At 46.8% G+C, this 13,246-nt stretch overlaps 1 long non-coding RNA gene and 1 pseudogene across 2 annotated transcripts in view; one reads left to right on the top strand and one right to left on the bottom strand.

The window, feature by feature from the left end:
* Window positions 1-13,246, top strand: part of LOC311617049 — an 83,321-nt gene that overhangs the window by 32,799 nt on the left and 37,276 nt on the right. The gene's annotated exons all lie outside the window — the stretch shown is intronic.
* On the bottom strand, window positions 3,321-4,958 carry LOC311617424 (D-3-phosphoglycerate dehydrogenase-like; annotated as a pseudogene). Its single transcript has one exon. The product of its transcript is annotated as a D-3-phosphoglycerate dehydrogenase-like (transcript).

Below are 13,246 nucleotides of genomic sequence, written 5' to 3'. Positions count from 1 at the left end.
ACCCAGAATGAAGGAATTGCCTCATTGGGGTGCTGGCTGGTGCTATGAAGGAAATACAGGGGGCGCTGTGGTACAAACTAATGGGCTGAGTGGTGTAGGTGCCACTAGTCCGTCCTCCACTGGCCTGGGCCCTGGTGATGGACACCGGGGATCCTCCTCCCAGGTTCTCCTGCAGCGGTGCCACGCCTCGCTTTGGTCCTGCCCCCTCTTGCTCACCCCTCATCCCCCCACTCCCACTCCCCACTCCGTCCCTGGCCTGTCCCAGCCCCCATTCTGATCCTTTCTTGCCCCTTGCGCCTACCCTGACGCCCCTGGTATCCTGGACTCCTCCCAGGTGTGCGGTCTGGGGGCTCAGGGAGCGGCTTCCGCCTGTGGGTGCAGCTGGATGGAGACCCAGGGCTGGGGCTCTGGGAGCGAGCCAGGCGCGGAGGGCGGCTCCGGCCAGGCCAGGCCCCGCGTAGCGGGGAGGAAGGGGCGCCCAGGAAGGGTGGGCGATCGAGGGTTAGAAGGGTGGAGGGGTGGAGAGGACGGTCCCCAAACCGCTAGCCTCGCGCAGGAGCAGGGCGGTGCCTGAAGCTCTCAGGGGCTCAGAGCCCATTTCTCTCAGTACAGCTCAGCTGCCATCCCTAAGGCAAGCCTTTCCCAGGCAAGCCTCCCCTCCTTCTTCCTGGAAACCCCAAGCTCTGCGCTCTAGGAAGCTCTCTGCTCTTGTTCCTGTTTCCTGAAATGTCCTGCCATCCACTGCTCCTCAGCCCCACCCCGCCTCGCCTTCCGGGAACCCTCCAGCCAAAGTCGCCTTCTGATCCCTCCAGCGGGGGCTGGGCAGGCCTGGGTGCCCCCCCCTCCCATCCCCCATTTCTCCATCCCTGGTAATTGCATGCTGGTTTTTAGCATCTGACTTATCTTCCCCATTCACTTCTCAGCCATCAATGCTTTCACATCTCTGCAGCCTTTAGTGTCTTCAGAGCCCACACTTATTCAACTCTAAGGACCATCATTGCAACTCAGCCATGGCTACCCATTCCTGTCACACATGGGCTAATCCTCCCAAACTGCTCACTTTCTCAGCTTTTGTAAAATTAAGTTTATTGTGGTGACATTGGTTAATAACACTATGTAAGTTCCAATGTACAATTCTATAACACATTATCTGTACATTGCATTCCATGATCACCACCCAAAGTCTAGCCTCCTTCCCTCACTGTATATCTGACCCCCTTTATCCTTTACTACCTGCCACCAGCAGCAGCCCTCTGGTAAGCACCATACTGTTGTCTGTGTTCATGAGTTTGTTTCGTTTCTTTTGTTGCTTTCTGTTTTATATCCCACATATGAGTGAAATCATATGGTTCTTGTCCTTTTCCATCTGACTTAACAAGAGATTTTCTTAAAACCCACAATGCCCACCTATCCTTTTTCTGGAAGGTGAAATGTATTGAGAACCAAATGAATCAAATGCTAAATCAATTGGAAAAATAATGATTTTAAAGAGGAAAATAATCTTGAGACTAAACATTTGTTACAGGATATTCCAAGACCACTTTGGGCCCTTTCCAGTACAGATATTGACAAAATCAAGTCAGCCACTCCTTTTAAAGTAACTTTGCCTCTCCCTAATATTCACCAATATTATTTAAGACCTAATACACTGGCTCCCTCCTCCCCCCCGCCCCCAACCGCCAACCCATACTCCCCACTCTGCCCCTGGTCTGTCCCAGCTGCCATTCCATTCCTAGCTGTAATTAAGCCCATTATATTCAAGATTACTTAACAAGCAGACTTATAATTTCAAATATGATACCTTGTAATTCTCCTACCTTCCAATTAAAAATTGCAAATAATAAAAATTTATACAGAATCTCAAAACTAAAATAAAATAGCTATACCCACACAACCTGTGGTTCAAAATCACACATACTTTTTTTTATCAGCCATTCCTGTAAAACTGCCATTATTTTTCAATAACAGATTAATGTAGTATGTTCTTCAAAATTCTAGTAGAAAAGGATAGTCAATATCTCTTTGCCTTCATCTGGGAAAATTGACAACTTACTTGGATTGTAATGCTCCAGGGATAAACCAAAAGTCCAATCTACTTCTTTGAATTATTAAAAACTAATATAAATAACTAGAGGCCTAGTGCATGAATTCATGTACATTAAAGGGAAATTAATTAGAAGGTGACCAGTGGGGTAGGACTGGTTAAGGCTGGCCAGATATGCCCTGGAGCCAACCTCCTGCGGTCCCTCCCCAGCCAGCCACACCTGGGCAGTGCCAGGGTTCGAAGGGCATCTGCAGAGTGAGCAGGGGTCCCTCCAGCATGTGGGGTCCCTAGCCTGACCTGGGGGGATAAGGCCTAACTGGCAATCAGACATCCCCCAATGGGTCTGGGAGTGAGAGGGGGCACTCTGCAAAGTTGCTGTTGCTTGGCAGCTTCTGTTTTAAGCTGGTGGTCAATGCATGTCATAATGAACAGTTGAATGGACAACTGTTTGCTTACGATTTTATAGACATTGAGTGGCTAGATTATTATGATCTTTGAACACATAATAATCTGGCCACTCAGTGTATATATATTAGAGGCCCTGTGCATGAAATTGTGCATGGATGTGATCTGGCCAGTCTGGCCAGGGGGAGGGGACATGGGCAGTTGGCCTGCCTGCCTGCTGGTAGAACTCCTGGTCAAGGCAGAAATTTGCATATTAGCCTTTTATTATATAGGATATAAACTGAGTGGTCAGATTATTATGCATTCAGAGATCATAATAATCTGGCCACTCAGTGTAAATACTAGTGGCCCAGTGCATGAAAGTATATGGGTTCCCTCAGCCCAGGCTGCACCTTCTCCAGTTTGGGGACCCCTGAAGGATGTCCACCTGCTGGTTTAGCCCCAATCCCTAAACTGGCAATCGGACATCCTTCTCACAATCTGGGACCACTGGTTCCTAACTGCTCACCTGCCTGCCTGCCTAATTGCTCCTAACCCCTCTGCCTGCCTGCCTGATCGCCCCTAACTGCCCACCTCTGCCAGTCTGGTCTCATCCCCAACTGCCCTCCCCTGCTGACCTGATCTCATCCCCAAAAGCCCTCTTCTGCCAGCCAATTTGGTTCTGATTGGTTGGTTTCTATTTCAGTTAGCGTCTAAAGCTCCACCTCCTAGGAAGCCATTGGCTCTTCACAGTTGATCCAGATTTGATTCTCTCTTCTTTTTTTTTTGGGGGGGGGGGGGGTGGAGTGGGGAGGGAAGGGTGGGTTGTTTCTTAATTTGTTATTACAGGGATCAGACCACATAAGTGGTGTCAACTCTAGGAATGTGACTCTCAATATTGATCACAATGCCCCCAAGGCTGGTCCTGGTGAGCCTCAAGGTCAGAAATGAAACTGAAAGCCTTGGTCACATGCTGCTTCCAGGCATCCAGGCTGGGCAGCAGAGAGGAGATGCCCATTACATGCCAGGTCTCCTCATTGGACACTACTGAGGTCTGGTAGGACAGCAGCTGCATACATGCCTCTACCAGAGCCCAATTATGGTAGGCAACATGGCAGGGTTGGAGGGCTGAGCCCAGAACAGGAATAGGGACAGATCCCTGTGGAGAGGCACTTCTGGTCTGAAGGCAGCTCCATTGAGTGCCTGCAGCACAGGTGTGGTGCCCTGGACAAAGCTCACAGGCTAGCAGGGGACACCTGCCAGGGCCACACTCAGGAGGCCTTTCCACATCCTTGCTCTCCTGGCACAGTGTAGTTATGGGAGGTGGTTAAATTGAGGCCAGCCTCCTTCACCAGCAGCTTGGCGTTCACCAAGTTCACATCCGCATGCTTTTGAGAAGTCCGACAATGACTGAGGGGCTCAGGCAGTTTCCGGCATTCTTCAGGGATAAGCCCTGAATTACCACCTGGATGGTCCCTTGGAGGGGACCCTGCCCAGGCTCACATCAGAGTCCACAGAGCTTCTGCCAGACAGGTCCAAGGTTTGGTGTGTGGAAAGAAGGTGCTGGTAAGGGCCTGGGCATTCATGACCCCAGTAAAGGCTCTCCGCCTCACCATGTCCACAAACTGGACAGCGATCTCCTCCCGCAGTGGCTCTGGGCCTCTTTGGTGCTGGCACCCAGGTGGGAGCAGCTGATAATGTTCTGGTGGTCCAGCATAGCATGCTCCTGAGGTGACTCCTCCGTGAATACAGGCAACACTGCGCCCACACACTGCCCCAACTGCAGGGCTTGGAGAAGGACATCCTTGTCCATGATCCCTCCGCAGTCGCAGTTCACCACGCACATGCCCTTCTTGCACAGGGCAAAGGTGCCATCATTCAGCAGGCCTGTGGTGGAGGGCAGGAGAGAGGTGTGCACAGTGATGAAGTCACAGAGGGGCCAGATCTCCTCCAGGGGCAGCTGCTGAGTGCTGAAGGAGGCTGAGTCCTCTGCTAAGATGATACGGTTGTACCCTGCATTCTTCAGCCCGAAGTACTGAATTATTACGGCCACCTCTCTCCTGATCCTCCCTAGACCAAGAATTCCCAGGGTCTTTCCATTCAACTTGGTTCCCATGAGCTTCTTTCAGTCCCATTTGCCATCCTTCATCAAAGCTGTCACCTGGGGAATCTGCCTGGCCAGACAGATGATCATCCCACAGGTGAGCTTCACAGCACTAAGATTCTTCCCATTGGGAATGTTCATGACCAGGATGCCCTTCCTTGTGGTGGCCTCCAGATCCACATTGTCCACACTGCTGCTGGCCCTGCCCACCACCTGGAGCTTCTCTGCTGTGTTGATGACATCTGCGGTTACCTTGGTGGTCAAGCAGAGGATAAAGCCTTTGCAGTCCTGCAGCTCGGCTATCAGCTCCTCTTCGCTCAGGTTCTGCTTCTCCACCACCTGCAGCCCTCAATCTTGAAGGATCTTTTGACAGTAAGGGTCCAAGCTGTCACTGATGAGCACTTTCTGTAGATTTTCAAAGGCCATTGCTAGAGCTACCTTAAGCTGTCCTCCTGTTTTTTAATTGTTTTTCTTTTTGGTTCTCTGATTGAGTGATTTTTTTTCAACACTGTCTTATAATTCACTGATTTGATCCTCAGATTCCCCTAACCTGCTGTGTATTCCTTTCAATGTGTTCTTTATTTGTGCTATGCCATTCTTTTTTTCTGTTTTCATAGTTACTATATCTTTTCTCATGATGTTGAGCATCTTTACCATCATTATTCTGAACTCTGTATCAGATAAATTCTTTAACTCCATTTCATTTATCTCTTCTTCTGGAGAATTCTCTTGTTCTTTTATTTGGGGGTTGTTTCTTTGTCCCTCATTTTGGCTGCTTGTTTGGGTTTGTGACTAGGTATTAGGTATATCTGCTATGCTTTTCAATCTCTAGTGCAAGACAGTGTCAAATGTGGTTTCTGACTAATAAGATCAGGCAAAATTAAAGCCTCCCAAGACTGCCTCTATAGACTGATAGGATTTTGTCTTGAATTGCCCTCAGGCAATTGTCCACAGGTGTGGCAAGAGTTTTATTTTCAACAGAGTGAGGCAATTGCTTCTGCCTGGAAATTGTTACTGTTGGTCTGTTAATGGACCTTAGCAACTCCACATTATCAGAAAGTGTTTTCCAAAAGGGTGAATCATCTGTCTTCTCCCCAGGCAAAGTGTCCAGTACATCCTGGGTGTGAAGGACGCCCTTCCCAGCATGAGGGAATGACTCAGCACAGAAAACTAGGGTTTCTGCCTTTTGAGCTCTAACCTCAGAGCCTCTGATCCTGGCTTTTGCTCACACAGCACCAGTCTGCCCTGTCCTCCCTCTGCCAGAGCACAAGATGGGTGACTCTAACAGGGAATTTTGTGTGTTGGTCCTTTAAGAGGGTGCCTGAATTTCTAGCCATCTCTTCCTGGCAGATTGCAACCCTGCTGCTTTCCATAGTCAGACATTTTGTGGGTACCCTTCTCAGTTCTGGTGCTCTTTGCTGGGGGGACCCAGTTTGGGGCCTAGACCTCAGATTTCTCAGTGGGAACCCCCCACAGCTTAGATATCTCTCTGGAACTTCACTTGCTATTTGTGGGAGCCTGGCCAGCCCTTTTGCACCTCCACCCTTCCTATCAGTCTCTATGTGGTCTTCACTTTAGGTCCTTAGTTATCAGGGTTCTCTTCAGTGAGTCTTCTGTTGATTATTCAGGAAGTTTTTCTGTATTTTAATTATAATTCCAGTTTGGTTCTGGGAGCATGTCCGTGCATCATCCACTTACTCCCTGCCATTTTTAATCTGACTTCCATAAAATAATTTTTATATTGTTATTACCCTCCTTATGGTTTCATAGTGAAAACAATATGTAATTATAAGCAGAATAACTTTGCATAAGGTTAATAAATCTATGATATTGATACTGAAAATCCGAAGTACTGGCAAATTGAAATTAATCCTCCCCAAGAAGTCATTTCTATTGCAACTAACTGGCTAATAGAAAAATTAGAGCTTCTGTATAACTAAATAGTAGAAAATCTTCATTTACCTGGCCAAACATATCATAAGGTGCAAGTGACAGTGTATGAAGAAGGAAAACATATAACTAGCTTAATAAAAAATAATGATAATACATGTAAAGGGTTTTTCAGTTGACTGGGATGCTTGTTCCCCTCAGACCCTTCCTTGTATAGCATTAGACATGTTCTGTTCCTAGTCAGTGTTACAGGTTTAATACTGATGCTTTTGTTCCTGGTATGTAAATGTTATACTAGATGCAGAAAAACAAAACTTAAGATAAGCAGCAATAAGACTCAGATTATGATAACTGAAAAATTAGGTATGATCAGAATATTTTTTTAACAAGGTCACATAGCCTCTGACTGCCTCCCATTCACCTCCTTTTCTTTCCGCAGGCCGACACTCTATCCACTGAGCCAAACTTGTTTTGGCTGTTTGTTGCCTTTTTATTTTAAATAATCATTCAACCGTGAATGCCATCAAATATTATGGTCTTTGCCCCATACCCAGCAATCCACTGTGTTTAGCAGGACAAATGCTGACACATGAGCCTTCATTAGCAGCACCATGGGACCCCATTATTCAGCAAAATGATGATCATCAATGCATTCTTTGGATTGATTTATGACCAAAAAGGGGATGTGTTGATGAAAGGGCCACATGCTAACCTAACAACCTCAGGGGAGGCCTGCATAGTGGCCTTACAAATTCAGAAACCTAAAATAACCACAAGGATGGTCTGAAATTAAAACTTTTAAACTAAAAGCAGTTTATGGCAGCTAGTCATATCCTAGTCCAGCAACTTGCCTGAAAATGGTCAATATTTACTTTAACTGAACCTATTGTCTTTTGCATCTACAATAACATATTTTGGAATGTCAAAGTAATTTTCCTTTTTCCAGACCCCTGAAAACACAGGCACCATTCTGCAAAGACTACAGATTACCTCATTGTTATTGAGTTAATTGTTGATTCTTACTAACTAACCTATACCCACCTAAATAAAAGAAATATGCCTATTATTTTACTTTTCACCCACTCCCAGAGGTTTCCCCACTTCATTTTCTCCTGCCTCTCTAATCTATTACCAATGGATTTCATGTAACCCACTACGTCTTTTTTTTTTCTTTCTTTCTTTCTTTTTTTAATATATAAAACAAGGGCAAAACTGCCATTCTCTGGAGCATTAGCTCAACCCCCTTGATTTTGCTTCCCATCAATTGTCTACAGTTTGGCTCAAGAAAACTCACAAAAATTACTCACAAGTCTAAATGTTTCTTATGTTGACATTCATTTCAAATCTATTGTCATATTTTAGGGAAGGAAAGCCAGTGAAATGAAGAATCTTCTCTAGCACATGGTCCCTTTGAGTTTGAAAGAAAAACTGGAGAGTGATCACCTGAAAGTTGTATTCTAGTGTTGGTAACTAAACCTCTGCTAAAATATATGAGGAAAGGAAAGGAGTCAGGTTCTTTGCCACAGTCCCCAAAAGCACTGGAAGAAAGCCAAAGTTTCTGCAATGAATCTAGGAGCAAGAGCATGATGGGAGCACTGCTGGCCTGCCCTCACAAATTGGGATGGTGCAGAACTCAGAGCTGAGGGTCCTCCTCAAACTGTCCTTACATAAGAACCTTAGGGTAGACTTGATCTACTGTTAGGGGCAGAAATACAATAATGGGGACTGGTTATACCGTATTTCCCCCAAAATAAGACATCCCCTGAAAATAAGACCTAGCGCAACTTTGGGAAAAAAAAATTAATATAAGACACTGTCTTATTTTCAGGGAAACAGGTGAGAGGGCAGGGAGGGGTGAGGATGAGCTCCTGACTCCACTTTGGGGCAGGGCGGAGTTATCCTCCATTTTGTAACTGGACTCAGCCCAATCAGGGTTAGCCAAGGCTAACCCTGACAAGAGTTAAATCCCTGGCCTGGGCGAAATTTGCGCTTCTTCTGCCATGCTGCTGGCGTGAGTGTGACAGAGCCCATGCTAGCATGGAAAAGGCTCTTTTGTTTATTGTATCGGACTCGGCTTCCTGGTGGTCCTTCTGGATGCATCGGACTCAGCTCCCTGGTGGTCCTTGGGGATCACGAAGTCTGGGTGTAACATATGGGGCAATTCGTCTGGGATCCCCAGCTAGGACCATGAAGGCCCAAATCCGGATAGCCTGACTGGCCGTGGTAGGTGTGTGTTTGTCTGTATCCTTGTGTGAGTGCTCTGGAGTGACATAAAACCCTTCATGGAATTGGTGCCCAAATACGTCTGGTAGACGCACCATAAGACCACTGGCAGGAGGTTGGAAGACGTTCTGATCTCCCAGGAGGGTCCTAGAGGGACCCTCATATGGAGAGAGGGATGGTAGCATCTCCCAGGACGAGGTGAGCAGCGTGAGCCATTGCCTCACGTGCGGAAACCATTCCCAGGTCTGAGTTTGGTATCGGCGGGCTACATGGCGCCCCAGGATGGAGCCGGCGAAGTGTGGCCTGCATGGTGGTGCGGGGCCCCCTGGTGGCGTTGGGTCGGAGCGGGGGCTCCCGCGGGGCTCAGTCTGCGCGTTGGAGCATGGCTGGGCAGTGGTGGCCTTGCTCAGGGAGCAGGCATTTGGGTTAATTTGCTGGCTGCCTGGAGAAGGGGAGGCAGAGCCGGGAAGCCGCTGGGGCGACTCGCGCTTCCTCCTCGGGGGCCTCCTGAGTAGCATGGCTGGGACGGCGGCGGCAGCAGCCTCGCTCTAGGAGCTGGGCCCGGGGGGCCTGGGCCGGTGTGGAAGCATTGGGTCCGTGGCAATATCGGGTACGGGAGAAGAGCTCAAGGGCGAATCTCTGTGCTCAGTAAAGTGAAAAGGCCAGTTCAAAACGAGTGCGCATAGTTTTGGGCTGTGCTTAAAACTCTTTTCTGTGTACAGAATGAGTTTTTAAAATGGTGGAGATTAACTGGGAGATAAATTAAAACTGGTTTCCCAAGTCATTGTAAGCAGCTTTTGAAATTTCCGCTGTGAGGCAGAAACTAGATGGTAATGGTAACAAGTTTACCTGAATGGCTGGGAATCTTCAGCTAAAGAATGTGTTCATTTGCATTTGAATGCTACTCCAGTGATCTGCAGGGAGTGGCAGGTGATTCCGTGGTGAAGCTGCCCAGATGGCCTTGCTTACAATGGTTAGTGTTTGTTATTGGCATCAGCTAAGCAGAGTCATATAGCTACTTAAGTATGAATTGTGATTGACCTATGAACAAAATTCATTATTTTTTCTGACATTGTCTTAAATCTTAGTAAACTGCCTCTGGTGCGGAGAGTTCTAGGGGAGGCTGGAGAGAGAAAGACTATTAGCTCTCCTGCAAAGAGATTATTCAATGCTTTGTTTGAACTTCAGAAAAAATTTTGAGATCTAAAAAAAATGTGTGACCAGATCTGTTGCTGAAACTCCCCACTAAGTAAGCAGGATGTAAAAGAAAAAAAGACAGGAAAGTAAAATTTAGATTTGCCTCATCAAAAATCTAGAGAACAGAATTGAGGCTCTTAATTATGATGTCTTGTATTTTTTCTTAGAAATGTAATGTTATTAATCTAAAAAAAAAAAAGCCAAATATATTTGACTTGCCAGCTTTAAAAGTTCAAAGTATAAATTGAATTAGGAAAAGTTAATTGCAGTAACTAAATGCCTAGAATATGGCAGGCTAAACTGTATTGAATGTGTTAAGAATAAGCAGTAATGATCAAAGATCTCAAGGATTGATTTATTCTCATTTGTCAGATGAGGAATCTATATGATGCTTGAGCCCTACCCAGGTTGTTTCATACAGACCTAAGTAAATTTGTTGGGAATTTATAGTGTGCCTCTTGTGAAGAAGTAGGCCAAGTCATATATTTTTCTCTTAATGTAGAAAAAGTGATAGCCATATTAATTTGTTTTGTTTTGCTTTTCTCATATGCCATTTTTGTTATCATTTGTAATCACATTGTAAGCTTGAATTTGGGCTTGTACCTGCATCTTGTATTTTGTACATTTGGTTGTTTAAACTTTGGGAATCATTTTTGGTTTCAGTCATGTGTGTCTACTTTATAGATTTAAGTAGACTTCATCACAAAGGTTTATAATTTATTTAGAATTGTGTTAAAACAATGTGAAAACAATTATTTGCATGATTTAACCCCCTGCGACTGATGTTCTGGCGGGGGGAGTAGACGGGGGCTTAGAAATGCAGATAAATATCTGTAGGGAAAATGTGGCATTTTAAATTTCAAAAGGTTAGAGGCCTGGGAACAGGTACTGGACCTGCTCCCTCCTCCATTGCCTTTTCTTTAAAATTTGAGGCATGGTTATGTACTTTTGGAAGATAAGATTTTTATAAAAGTTATAAAGAGAATGTCCTGACAGGTTAGCTAGGAGAGGCAAGTCTGTTAGTTTCCTGATGGGCATTGGGGCACCCTATTTAGTCTTGAGAGAGCCAATAGGACTCATACATCAGCCCAGGAAGCCACCAGACAAGCTGCCTGTTTTCCTTGGACATCAAGAAGGACTGTGGTCCTCGGAAGGAACACGCACTGGGGGAATGCAGCTGTTGAACTGGTCCAAAGTGGAACAACGGGCCTTTGAGGAGCTAAAGAAGGCAATTATCTCAGCAGCTGCCCTAGCCTTGCCAGACGTCACGAAGCCCTTCCACCTCTACATGAGTGAGGTAAGAGTCATTGCCAAAGGGGTTCTCACTCAGACTCTAGGTCCCTGGAAGAGACCTGTTGCCTATCTGTCTAAGAGACTGGACCCTGTGACAGTAGGGTGGCCAGCGTGCTTCCAGGCAGTGGCCACCACAGCATTGCTGGTGAAAGGAGGCAGATAAGCAGACTTGGCCAGGAGCTAAACTGGATGGGCCAAGCTTTTCTCCTGGACCAGCCCTGTGTCCGGATTCATAAGACTCTGGCCATCAACCCTGCCAGCCTTCTTCCAGATGATGATGGAGGAACCCATTCATGACTGCACAGAGGTAACAGACTACAAGGTACTGTTCACGGATGGGAGCAGTTACGTTCAGGATGGGACCTGATATGCAGGGGCAGTGGTAGTCACCCTGGACCACACCAGTTGGGCACAATTCCAGAACTTTTGGCCTTAATCCAGGCCCTTTGATGGAGACACTGCCATCCACAGAGAAAAGAGGGTTACCAACTGCAGCCAGAAGGAATCGGCTGAACAGAAGCAAGCCACTGAAGGGCCAGATGATTGGTGGACCCTCCAGATGACAAGACTATTGGTCCCAGAGGCTCTAGGTCAGAGTTGCCCAGTTTCACCAAATTACCCACTTAAGTGTCACCAAGACTTCTGAACTTCTGTGAAGCAGAGTTGCTAGAAGTACTGTCTGTGCACAGGTAAATGCCAAGCAAGGTAAGGGAGTCCCCCTGGGAATTCGGGTCCAGGGAACTTCCCCAGGAGAGCATTGGTAGGTGGATTTCAGAGATTAAACCACCAGCATTAAGGTCTAATTTTTGTAGACACTTCAGATTAGGTTGAAGTGTACCCCACTAGAATGGAAACTACCTCAATAGTAGTCAAGAGATTGCTCCAGGAGATTATACCTATATTCAGTCTGCCAGTATCAGATAACAGCCCCACCTTGGTAGCTAAGGTATCTCAAAGTATAGCTCTAGCCTTAGGACAGGTAAAGTGAGACTCTGGAAAAAGGGTTTAACTAAATGTGTCCTAGAATCGGTGAAAATTGGACCAACCCCCCTGTCCTTTGCCCTCTTGAGGGCCAGGTGTACCCCTTACTGGGACAAGTTTCCCCTTTTTCTGTGGGGGAGGGAATCATTCCCTTGCTCAAGTCCTTACAGGCTCTGCAGTTTGCTTGTTCCAGATGCACTGCCAGTGCCCACCGCAGACCCTGTAGCCCAGGAACTCAATGTGGGTAAAGAAATTCACTGCCCAATGACTCAAAGGGATGCTACACTGTTATCCTGAGCACGCCCACTGCTGTTGAAGTAGATGACACCCAGACCTGACTACATGACTCCCAACTCCTGCATGGCCTGGATCCTGGCAACTAGTCGCCTCACCTGTGAGATCCCTAGCCTGGGCTCCATGCAGGCCAGGAGGAGAACTAATGCCTGCAAGAGGGGAACTGGACTTCAGTGAGGACAATACTGATGGGAACTGTGGTACTAAGGGTCTTGGTAACTGTATTTGTTGTTTATGCTGAAAGGAAGGAGACTGAGTCAATGAGTTGACTCAGGCACATAAGACAAGGGGGGAATGAGAGGGCAGGGTGGGACAAGGATGAGCTCCTGACTCCACTGTGGGGCAGGGCAGAGTTATCCTCCATTTTGTAACTGGACTCATCCCAATCAGGGTTAGCCAAGGCAGTGACATCACCACTGACCAGAGTAAAACCCCTGGACTGGGCGAAATTCGCTCTCTCTTCTGCCATGCTGCCAGCGTGAGTGGGACAGAGCCCATGCTAACATGGAAAAGGCTCTTCTGTTTATTGCATCGGACTCGGCTCCCTGGTGGTCCTTGGGGATCACAAAGTCTGGGAGTAACACAGGGTAGTTATAAGAAATATTAATCATGCTCTGTGATTATTCTGTTCTGCTTAGAGAAAGGACATTCTGATCTGGCTGAAAGTTGTATGCCCTGAGACATGGGAGCTAACATTGGAATGCAGTCCATCCTCCTTTTCTGAGAACTGCCTAGATTAACAACCTTGTTGCTGAAACAATCTAGCCTCAGAAGAGGCACCGGGTGTGTGCAAACCCCAGCTCCTATTGCCTGTAATCTGGTCCTGGAGGCACCCG

The sequence above is a fragment of the Pipistrellus hanaki genome (assembly GCF_964339955.1).
Source record: "Pipistrellus hanaki genome assembly, chromosome: 2".
In the NCBI taxonomy this organism is placed as follows: Eukaryota; Metazoa; Chordata; class Mammalia; order Chiroptera; family Vespertilionidae; genus Pipistrellus; species Pipistrellus hanaki.
The sequence above is the reverse complement of the archived record's forward strand: the minus strand, read 5'-3'. Positions and strand labels throughout refer to the sequence as shown.